We start from the raw sequence: 11,151 nt of genomic DNA on the forward strand, positions 1-11,151 counted from the left end.
CAGAAGCAAGACTGTGATTCAGTGTGGAGCAGAGGGAGTGGTGAGTTACTGTAGTTGCTTAGATGCATAGGACCTGCCCTATACGTGCGGGTTTGCGGTTGCTGAGGACATGCTCAGGTGTCAGTCACAGCTTCCCCTCAGCGACAGATAAAATGTGGTTGTGTTACCAATTGTGGGTAGTTTCTTAAAATAAAGCTGCTAAGGAGTCATTTGTGTAATGAGGGTAGAAGACTTCCACGTATTCCTATAGCCATAAAAGAGGAGTTTGATCATAACGAGGCACTGTTGCATTGCGACACCGCTGTAGAAGGGAGAGAAGGGTTATATGTGTATAATTGAAGCTCTTTACAGTTGGAATAATGCAGGATGAGCGTGCCTAGGGCTTTTCTCGCAGCTGAAGGAGAATTTAGCCCAGCATTTCACCTTGAGCCAGCAAAAACTTGGTTCCTACGTTCAGTAAGTTCCATATGTGAGATTAGTCTTGATGTTGAACAATCCCTGTTGATTTTCCCTTGATGTTAAGGCAACTCTGCAGCAAAATGCAATTAAGTCCATGATTACTTTCTAGAATGAGATACCAGGTCCCAGGTTTCCTTTTTGAGATGTGCAAAATATATTCTCCTACCCCCCTTCCTCGGCAAGCCTTGCCTAGCCCTTTGGAGGACTCGGGGGACCGCCCCGCAGCGGGCTGGATGCCCAGGGCCTGAGGTCCCCCCAGCCCGGTGCCGGCTGCGGATTGCGCTGGTGGAGGGTGAGGAGCCTGATGAACGGCAGATGGGAAGCGCTTTTTAAAATGAGGATTCATTCTTCCCCAAACTGGCTTTCCTCTAAAAGGATGCAGTCTCTGTAATAGGAAGGAGAATGTGTTTTCCACCTCCTCGTCCCCAATTCAAATCTCGCCCCAGCTGACAGTGAGCAGGAGTCGTTAGCACGCCAAAGCAGCCATGTCCTGCATGAAGGGAGCTTGGTGACTCCTGGGCCAGTTTCTAATGCACAGATGGTAAAATAATCCCAGTGCCCTGCTTGCCAGCTTTGTTTGCTGCCTGCCTGCGAAAGGCCAGAGAATGACTAGGGACTGCATTACCCCTTCCACCTCTTGGAGACGGACCGGCGGGCAGTGTGGGGAAAGCTGCGTGTGCTAGAGCATGTGGCTTTACCACGCGTCAGCGAGTTGCCTCATGGACCCAGGCAGACAGCTGACACCCCTGGAGCTCCCAGCTCTTTGCTCCTCCCTTCCCCTGGACGTCTCCACCTCACGGCAGAAACATCTGCACTGTACGTGAAGCAGCCCCTGGCTGACTGTGTGCTACGGCCCAGCAGATTAAAGTCATCTGGGGCTGATTCTGGGTCCCCCCCATATATCAGGATGTACAGTAGCGGTTCAGGGGTTGATCTAACGTGTAGTTCAGCTGTCTTTGCTGTGGCTGGGGGCAGAGGGACAGCTGGGACAGCAACTGCTTTAGCAATCCAACTTTAATCTGCCTGTGTCCGTGAGTCAGCACCCTCTGAGTGCATCTGTCTCTGGCACTGAGGCAGGACATGCATGCCGGAATAGCACAGCCTTGCTTTAAAAACAGGACGACTGGGAGGGGGAAAAGAGCAGGCTCAAGTGAGCTGTTAAGCAATCGCTAATGACACAAAGTGACACAGCTCCAGCTTTGCAGGGATTGAGTAAGGAGTCATAAGATGAGGAGAGATGTTCATTTAAACATAGCTCGTTCATTGACTCCCCAGCTGCACTGGCTTATCAGGAACCCCAGGAATCTGAGCACCACATGTTCCTGGGTCAGCCCAAGAGGAGAAATGGTACCCCTCCTCTGGCCCAGGCGGGACAGAGCAAAGGCTCCTTGGGGGCTCGGGCATTGACCCTTCTCACTTGTGAGGGACTTGAGTTGGTGCTTCCTTGCTCCCTACTTTTTTGCCAGTGGCAAACTACCCTGTGACACCCACCTGTGCCACGGTTACCTTTCTGGATCCAAAAAGCATCTGGAAGGTAATTTGGGGTTTTTTAGGCTCACATTGGAAATGCGTGTAAAATAAATACACAGTGATTTTCCCATTGCTCCAGTTTGGAAGGAAGAATTGTCTTACTGAACTCAGGATCCAGAAGTGTTTGCTGGCTCATTCCTTATGTTTGCATGTAGCTACACGTATTGGTTGCATGCATCTATACCAGCCAGAGCTTCAGCTGCGATCCAGTAGATTAATTTGGTTTACCTGCGCCAGGTAGTAAGAGAGGAAGACCGTGATAGAGCGAGCTGTGCTGAGAGGCTGGAGGTGGAGCGTTAAAATGACCACGACTTAAGTAAATCACCCTGCAGTGATGGCTGTAAATGCTCCTTGTGTTGTGAACATCTCTCTGTGCATCCACCTGGTGAAAATGTAAAAGGATTTGAGGTTCTGTTCACTTGCCGCTCCTTATCTGAATGCATTTACATTGGCAGCACCTGGCTAAATACCACCTGTAAAACTGGCTGGGGCCAGCCAGTGCGTTCGGTGAAACCCCGACCCCTCTCCCAGCCCTTCAGCTCCTGTTTGGTTTATGGTAATTGCATACGCAAGGCTTTGTCCTTCCAACTCTGTCTGCTTTGCCCTCCTTCAAGTGAGATTCAGGGGAAGCAAACCGTCTCATTGGTATGGGTGGAGCTCTGCCACACGTCGCATCGATTCGTAGGTTTTTAACGCCAGAAGGGACCGTTATGTTCCTCTCTCCTGACCTCCCGCGTAACACAGCCCATTAAACGCCACCCCGCTGGCGCAGTGACTTGCGGTTGAATTAGAGCTCCTCCGGTAGGAAGACACCCAGCCTTGATTTAAAGGCTTGGCGTGACAGACAGATCCACCCCAGGCCTGGAGAAGTTTGTTGCGGGGGTTAATTCCTCTCCCGCGGGGAGTTTGTTTTGCTTCACTTTCACATCATTAAATCTGGTTTTACCTTTGCGATAGATGAAAGATGCCTCTCCTGCCCCTTTGTGTTCTCGGGAGGGGAGAGATGATGGAGAAGTGAAATTCTCCAAGGGCACATCAGGAAACGTGGGTCCAAGCCCCTGATCCGACCGCGAGCGCCGGGCGTGGGGACTCGCGTCCTCCCCCGGCCGCGGCCGCGTCCCCCCGCTGCAGCGCTGATGGCGAATGTCTCTCCTTGCCCTCAGAGAACGCTTGCCAAAGCCTCATGCAACCTTCTCCCATTTTTCCCCCACCAATACTGCTTCTTGCATGTTAATGACTTTTTTCTCTGTCAAAAATAAAACTTACCACCAGATTTTTTTATTAAGTGTACTGGGATGAGACCAGCCCACTCAAACTCGCCCTGTGCCCCACAGGGCTCGCTCTTCTGCAACAGCAAAAGCTGGCAGCTCTTGCATTCCCTGGGCCGGCTGGGTCCACACAAGCTCTTTCTTTTATGTTCCCTTTTTGAATTTCACCAAAAAGGGGTATTTGCAATATCTGGTCATGTTGTTATTCAGTGTATAATTTAGATGTCTTTGTCAAAAAAAGGAAATAAATTAAAATTTAGTAGAAAGACAACTCGTGTTTGGGGGTGATCCTTTTTCTTCGACAGGCTCATTTTTCCAGCAGTCGGTCGAGGACTGCCTCTTCCCAAGGAGCCGCCAGTCAGTCTGCGAAGCTGCTCTTCCACCGCCCCTCTCTGCCTCCCCATCAGAGACGGTCGCTGGTACTAAAAGTGGTCAAAACTGTTGGAAGAAGCCTTTTCCTTTTGGATTTTTCACTTGTCCAAAACTATCAGGAAAGCCAGCCAGCGAGAAAGGCAAACTTTGGGAGGATCTTCTTGTTTCAAAAATAATTTCATAGGTTAAAAAAAAGCATGTCATGGAACATGTTCCCCACCGACCTGGCAGGAAAAGGGAAGGGAAAAAAAGAAAAGCGGCAAACGACATGGGCTTGGTTCAGTGAAGTGGGGTTTGGAGGGGGTTTCGAGGGAGGGAAGCGAATTCTGGGGTTGTTTCTTTCCAACTGGTTGGATTCATCACTGTTCCTGCAACACCAGGACGGGCCAAAAAGCGAGAAACTGTTAGAGTTCCTTAAAGCATCAGCTCCCTCCCTGCATGGCCAGGATGCCTGGACGGCTGTCAGAGCCGCTGGAAAAAAAATTATAGATGGTCACACTTAATTTCTTTTCTCTTTTTTTTTTAAGGCACGCTTTATACCGAGTCCTGGTATTTTTTCAGGAAAATAGGAAATACTTTTTCATCTTGTTTGCCTAATGGATTGGATGTGAAAAATATTTCTCTGGCAAGTGAACACCCTGAGAGTTGTTTGACTTGTCACGACGTTATGTATCGGCCCCTGCGGCCCCCCTGCCCCTGAAGCCACCGCGCTTCCCCTCTCCTGTTGCTGTTTACGGTGGGACGCACCGTAATTTATGGTGCGGCTGCGTGTGACCTTGCATGCGTCTGCTCGAGCGAACCGCAGCTCCCTTCCCCGCACAAGCCCCGCTTCACATTCGCATGATGAATTTAGTGCTTCCCAAAGGACAAGGAACCGAGTCTATTGGATGTGGGGAGGGGGGAAAAAAGAAAATAATAATAATAATAATCCACAGCCTGAAGGAGAAATAAACACTGAGATTTTTGTTCCTCTTTGACCAGTAGTTCCCTGTTGTTTACGGCCTCACGCCCCTCGGATGACTGCCTCTATCAGAGCCGAGAAATCGTCTGCAGCCGCGGAGCTGCAGATTTCAGCCTTCGCCTTCTCGCCGCGTGGGCATCCCCGGCCCGGCCGCGCTCTGCCGGGGCAGGCGCCGGCGAGGGGCAGCCGCGCCGATGGCCACGGCGCTGCTCCAGCCGCGTTGCCCACCCACCCGGGCACCCACCCAGGCACTGCGCTGAAGCTTTTTTAATGTTCTTTTATTTTGTTTTGCTTAAGTGGAAACAAGCTCGCACCACAGCCTTGTGATTGGCTCCTGGCTAAATTGCAGCTTCGGGCTCAGTTGGCTGAATTTGGGCTTGTTGGATTTTTTATTGCAATCTGTTCACTTATTTCCCTTCCCAGTGCCGATTGGAAACGAAACTCCTGTAGAGCTGCAGTCGGGCTGTGCCCGTGCTGGGGGACGCCGTCAAAGGCTTGCTGGGAACTGCACGGGCTGGGGGGGGGGTGGGGGGGGTGCCCCCTCCACATTTCCTATGTAGCTGGCTGACCGAGATGAATATCTGTATCCTTTCTAATGAGAAAAAGAAAAAAAAAATAAATAAAATCCCAGTCGGAAGAGGAAGAGTTGGAAGGAGCCCCTCTGCTTGCAACGTGCCGTGACCGTGCGGCTCGGAGCCGCAGCCCTACGGGTGGCACGGCCGAGCAGCCAAATGCAGCCCCGAATAAATAATCCTGCAAGGAAGGGAAGCTGTCAGGTAGGTTAGGCCCCAAGTCTGAGCTGCATTAGGAGCTGGCAGGAACGCCCTGCAAATAAATCATCCAGCCGAGAGGTATTTTTAAATAGAAGTTGTCCTTGCTGCTTGGCTTCGCAACCTTTATTTTGCGCTACCGATGGGAGCCGAAGCCCGCAAGATTTAATGCTTTTCAGGCTGAGGGAGGGAAGCCGGCGGGGGCTCAGGGTGCCAAGGGGGACACTGCCAGGGAGAGCGGGTCCCCCCACGCCGAGAGCATCCCCCGTGGGCTGGGGACACCGTGCAGTCCCCGGCCTGCGACAGCTGGGCCCCGGCCGCCCAGGCTAAGCTGGCGTCTTGGGGTGGCCGAGCCAGCTGTCCTGCCCCGCTCCGTCATCCTCCCTGATGTCAGGCAGGAGGATTTATATGTATTTTGAGTTCATTTTTATAGCCAGCACCTGTGAGGCCAGCGCCAGGCAGGGATAACCGAGGGGGCCACGCCGCGGGGGGCCAGGATGGTGGTGTGGGCATGGAGGGCTGGTCTGGGGGAATGGGGAAACTGAGGCACGGCAACCCCCCCCCGCGCCCGGGGCGCCGCTTGGGTCTGGGACGGGACGGGGGCTGAGGCCACAGCTTGTGCCCGCTTTCGGAGCCAGGGCAGAAGCCGCAGCTCTCACAGCCCCATGGCGGGGGGGACGCTGAATTGGGCACATTCAGCGCGGCACAGCTGGTGCGGGCTGCGGGGCGGGGGGGCTGCAGTTGCTCCTGACACTTTTGCCTCTGAATGTGATGATAAACTCCCTTTCCCGATTAGCGCTGATCCCTCTGCCTCCAAAACAGTTGGCCCTAATGAACATACGGCCCAACAGCTGTAAGCGGTTATACATATGCATGGATATATATATTTATCCCCCCCCCAGCCCATCCATATATACTGGAGATCACAGCTGTTGCTATTCTTCCTTGCAATGCAGATCAGACACTCTCTCTCTTTGGAGTCTTACTTGACCTATTTTGCAGGCGCAAGATTTTTTGTGATGATGATTTCCCCAGTTGGTGCTTTTGATTCTGCCTGAAACATCTTGATTGAAGGCAAACAATGGCAGCTCCGGCAGCCGGCAGCGCCCCGCACCCACGCGCCGCCCCGGCCCCGCCAGCCGCCACGCGCCGGGGGGGCCGAGGGACGGGGTCCGGCCGACGCTTCCCGGGGCGGCAGCGGCTGCCGGCTGGCCCCTCCCGACCGGTCTCCTCTGCCGCCCCTTCCCTGTGCCCACGGGACACAGCTCTGCTGCCTGGTCCGTCGGCTCGGCCATCCGGCCTGGGCCTCGAGGCTTGTGCTGGTCTCCCCATCCTCTGCCACCTCCAGCCGGGCTGTCCCCTGCTCAGCCCTGAGCTCCTTCCCACCAGCTGGAAGCTGCTCCGCCATCCCAAAATCTTGGAAACCAGGTGGTGGTGCCCCTTGGGGTGCCTCAGCTCTAAGGCCAGGTGGGGAGATGGTGCCCAGGGTGTCAGAGCTGGGGACGTTGGCAAAACCCCAACAGCTGCTGCATCCCTGGGTGCAGGGGTGCTCCGAGCACCCCGTGGGTGATGGAGACCTTCAAAGCCCCTTCCCCGGGAACCCCCAGCCTCTGCTCGCTGCTCCAGGCAAGGTTTTAGGGCTGGCAGGGAGCCTGCACCACTCCTGCAGCCCTCCCGGCCGCGCAGGTGCCCCAAAGGAAGGGCCCCAAAGTCGCCGCATCCCGGCGCGGCAAAGCACTGTCTGGGCGCACACAAAGCCATTTCTTGTTTGGCGTTTTCGTTTGAAGCGTGTCCTTCATCTGGGTTTCTACAGCAACCGGGAAGTTCCTGTCCTGGCCCGGATGGAGGGAGCGAAGCAGCCGGGGGAGCGGAGCAGGAGGGTGGGAGGGGAGGATGGAGGGCGGGAGGGAAAGAAGTCAAAAATAAGTTTTTAAGAACTAAGGCTGCACTTTCTGCCTCCATCCTGGGCCTGGGGCTGCTGCAGCCAGGGCAAGGCCTCAACCCCATCCCTGTCCCTGTCCCTGTCCCCGTCCCTCCGCCCCAGAGGCGATGCGGCCAGCTGGGGATGAAGCGGGGGGTCTACGGCACCCGGCATCCGGGGCTCCTCTATGTACGAGGCACCCCGAGGTGTCCCACCCTGCTCGGCCCCGGCACGGCCGCATCCCCTGAACCCATCCACGGGCCTCAGGTTAAAAAGAGTGAATTGCCTTTAGAAACACACTTTTCTCAAAAAAAAAACACCCCACCAAAACAGTGAGCCGCCAGTGATTCATCTTAGGCAGCGAGTCTCTTCATTTATTCATTATGAGATAATACCCAAATCTGGCTAATTAATATTCCTGCATATTTTCCAAGGGCTGATAAGGTATCTTAAACATCTTGCCGAGATGGGCTTTCATATTTATAAGGTTGATGTGCAAACTGAAATTGATGCCGTCTAAATATACCCCTCATGTTTAAGCGTGGGGCTTCACTCCCGGGGCACCGGGGGGGGGGTTCCCTGGGTGCACGCCCCAGCTCGAAGTGGAACCTGGGGGCTTGGTGGGTGGGAGAGCCGCCCGAAAAGGCTCCTACAAGCTGGAGCATGATGTCCATATTTCTGCAAAGATGTGAGCTTTCCATTTCCTTAGGTAACGGGTGCGGAGCGCAGCGAGCACTGACCCACTGGTGGCCGTGGGGTCAGCAGCGCTTTGGGGTAAGGGATCGGTGCGAGCACCCACGCAGCTGGACGCGGCGACAGGTACCGGAGCCGGGCCTGCAGCTTCCTGCCGAAACCCTTTTCCAAGGTTAAAAATAGGACTTGGTTACAAACTGAAAGCCTGGTTTGCATTCACCCTCATTATGTTGATTGCTTATTTACATGTATGCAAATGAAGGAAGAGGCAGCGGCTCCTCCACCTGGGGACCCTTTGGCACGGCAGAGCCTGAGCCCCGCCGGGTAAATCCCTGCCGAGGGCTGGGGCCACGGTGCTGCCGCCCCCTCCCCAGGATCAGCCTGAAAACGAAGCGCCGGCCCCTCGCAAGGATCCCATCCGGGGGACGAGCTGCGGCCCTGCGACCCGAGCGAGGTGGCCGGAGGCGCGGTGGTTATCTCTGCCGCCGCCTCTCCCCTCACCCTGCTCCGCCAGATGTGCGTGTCCGGCTCCAGCTGTTCCCCATCAGCCTCCCCCGAGCGGCACCGCCGGCCCCTGGATCCTTTTTCCACCAGGCCCCATGTCCTTCATCAGACACCAATTTGGTCTGGCCCAGCTGCTCATTTTTCTTTCCGCCGTGTGACATGTTTTCACCCGGCTCCTAATCCGTCTCTTTCTATTCACAACTCGAGCTGTTTATGGATGTGCCTCTGCTCCCCCCGCTTTTCCCACCCCCCAGACAGAGCCATCCATCACCAAAACCCCACCGAGCACCCGAGCATCGGCGTTTCCCCTCCCGGCAGCCCGGGACACGGTGAGCCCAGCCGGGCCAAGGGCACACGTTCCTCCCACTGCTCAGGGGGTGACCCCGGGGGGGCCATCGCCTCCCTCCCCGCCCAAGCAACGCGCAGGGTTTGGGGGTGCGGTGCTGTGGGCAGCCGGGGTCCTGCTCCTGGCTGGGGGGGCCGGAGGGGCCGCGGCACCGGGGGTCTGCAAGGGGCACCCGCTGCTTTGGGGCTGCTCCCTCTGGCAAAGGTGCAGGGCGAGGGTGCCCGCAGTGGGGACGTGTCCCAAGCCCCTGGGGGTCACCCTGCGGGGCGGGGGTTCGCCTGCATCAGCCCGTCCGCAGGGGACAGGTGCTTTATCGCTTGCCGGGGGCCGGCAGCTGCCCGCTCTGGCAGGAGGAGGCAGCTGTGCCAAGGAGGAAGAGGAGGATGATGATGAGGACAGCTGGGAGGGCAAAGGTGGGGGCACCGAGCACAGGGGCTGTGGCTGGGGAGCACCCTGGGGTGGGGAGCGGCCCTGGCTGTGCATCGGGGACCCCTCCCGGGACCCCTCCGTGGGGAGGGACGTCACTCGTCTCGTCCCTGCCTCAGCGTCCCCCTTGCCACCGCGGCTCGGACCTGCCGCTCCCCTGGTTTCGGCTCACTGAGACTCGGTCCCCTTCCCGTTTCCCACTGAAGCAGCACAGGGGGAATCCAAACCGGAACAAAACCAGGGACATTTTGCAACCAGGAAAAAAATAAAGGAAGCCAAGCCCGATGAGAGCGATGGAAAAACCCTAACGCCTCTAAGACGCTGCTCTGCTTTATGAAGTCAGCCCCGTTTTCCCCAGATGAAGAGCTCGCCCCTGCACAGCCGCAGCGGGGCCAGCCCACGGCCCCACTGCACGCCCCAGCCAAAGGTTTCCTCCTCACTCTTCCCGGCCTTGGCCTAGCACAGAGGGTCCCCAAACCAGCCTGGGGTGCTGCCGGCACCCACAGAGCCCCACAGGGCAGCGGGGCTTTAGGTGGGGATGAAGCCTCAAGGACTGGGTGCCGGGGCTGCAGCGTGGCCAGCACGGTGGATGCTGGTGGAGGCAGGAAAGCCGCTGTCCCCGTCCCCATCCCCGTCCCTGTCCCACAATGGGGATTGTTCTGGAGGCCGTGGGCAGGATGCGGCCCGGCGCTCCGCGCCTGACTCACATCCTCGCCGGCTGGGAGGGAGCCGGCGGCGAACCACGGCTCCTGCATCCCTCGCCACGGGGCTGGGACACGGGACGGGCGCTGGAGGGACCCGCTCCCCGGCCGCGACCCGCCGCCACCCCATCCCTGAGCAGCTCCCTCCGAAACAGCCCTGCCGGAAAAATCCCCGCCATCGGCCAGGCACCCGCGGGACCCGGGATCGGTTACTTCCGAAAGCAGGTGGGAGCCTCCCGCTGGAGCTGGCGTTCCCGGGGGAAGAGCTGCAGCAGAGCGAGGCGTTTGCACTAAGTGATCACATTTATTTGAATATTTTTTTGTGTGTGTGTGTTCTAAAATCGGTTACAGAATAAATACCTGTGCCTTATAGCAGGAAGTCCACTTTTTTTCTATACAAAGTGCTTGTTACAGGAAGTTGCATCAGCGATACGCAGGAGGGGGTGCCTTTCGGCCACGCTTCCCCTCCTGAAAACTAGAACAGATTTTTTTTTTATTTATTTATTCGTGGTTTTTTTTTTTAAAGTTTCTTTTCCCTTTTTTTTTGTGCATTAAATTTCCTGCCATTGTGTATTTACAAATCTCTGAAAGAAGGAAAAAAAAAATGCCAATATGCATGAGAAGTGGCCTCATAACACAAAAAAAAAAAAAAATCAGCCTTTAAAAAAAAAAAAGGTAACAAACCCAAAATCTACAAGTATCGTTTCATACTGAATCAATGATAGATTTTTTTCTTTTTTTCTTTTTAAAAAGGGAAAGAGAAGGGTGGAGAAAGGGGAAAAACTGAACCAAACCAGAAAAAATGAACTCGGAGAAATGGAAAGAGAGAAGGTGCCATTGTCCCTTCTGAAGTTTTTCAAAGGCAGAGAGGAGCGAGGAAGAGTGCGACGCACAGACCCAGACGCCCGACTGAAATCCCCATCGATTTCTTCTTGGTAATTCCTCCCTTGTCTTTTCCCAGCGAGGGGCAGGAAGAACTTTCCAAAATTAAATTAAAAAAAGGAATTAAAAGGAAAAAAACCATTATTATCTCGTTTTAAAAGGATTAAAAAAAAAAAAGAGGGAGAGATGAGAGAACAACCCTCCCCAAAATCCTGGAGGGGCGTGAGGCGGGGAAAAAATTGGGTTTGATTTAAAAGGGAGGGGGGAAAGAAAAGCCAAACCAAACCAGACTTTTCTCTCCGAACACGTCATCGAGCG

Source organism: Pelecanus crispus, chromosome 10, assembly GCF_030463565.1.
Source record: "Pelecanus crispus isolate bPelCri1 chromosome 10, bPelCri1.pri, whole genome shotgun sequence".
Lineage (NCBI taxonomy): Eukaryota > Metazoa > Chordata > Aves > Pelecaniformes > Pelecanidae > Pelecanus > Pelecanus crispus.